Raw genomic sequence first — 670 nt, 5'->3', positions numbered from 1 at the left:
TTATCTTGTGCATGGTGGTGGTGGTGGTGATGATGCTGTGTTAACAGTGGTGCACAATCACAATTAACAACAACAACGACGACGACCTCAACACATTAGTCAGCTCCACCTCTGTGGCATTACAATTAATACTATATATGTGTTTATGTGCATTGTGTTTAAGGCCGGGCTATGGGCGGGCAAGGGCACAGCCGAGCCACTCTGCACCCAGGCCATGGGAGAGAGATGCACCCACGGTAAATGTGTTTGCACTTTAATCGCTCGCTCTAACGACTCCATACGTTTAAGAACGTGGAATGTAAAACAAAAGAAGACGTGAATAGCACGTATACACTCAACAGGTGAAATAACGACGTAATGTTTAAATCTATGTGCCATTAAGAAGGAACCGCTTGCCCGAAGCATAGCCTGTTAGACACATTGTTGTTGTTGTTGTTGTCTTCCTGTTAAGGCCACAGTGTTGTTGACCGTCGTGCTGAGTGTGCGTTGTGGCGTGTGTGTCCGCGGCGCGTGGAGGTGACACGTCTGGAGTGTGAGAATCATCTCCCAGCCGCCCTAGGTGTACAGATTCTGAGAACCCTAGGTATAGTCTATATACATTATAGGTATATAGATTTTCTATATAGCCTAGGTAGTGTACACATATACAGATTCCGTGTGCCCTAGGTAT

Source organism: Petromyzon marinus, chromosome 54 (genome assembly GCF_048934315.1).
Source record: "Petromyzon marinus isolate PM22_M1 ecotype Great Lakes invasive population chromosome 54, UKy_Petmar_22M1.pri1.0, whole genome shotgun sequence".
NCBI lineage: Eukaryota > Metazoa > Chordata > Hyperoartia > Petromyzontiformes > Petromyzontidae > Petromyzon > Petromyzon marinus.
The sequence above is the reverse complement of the archived record's forward strand: the minus strand, read 5'-3'. Positions refer to the sequence as shown.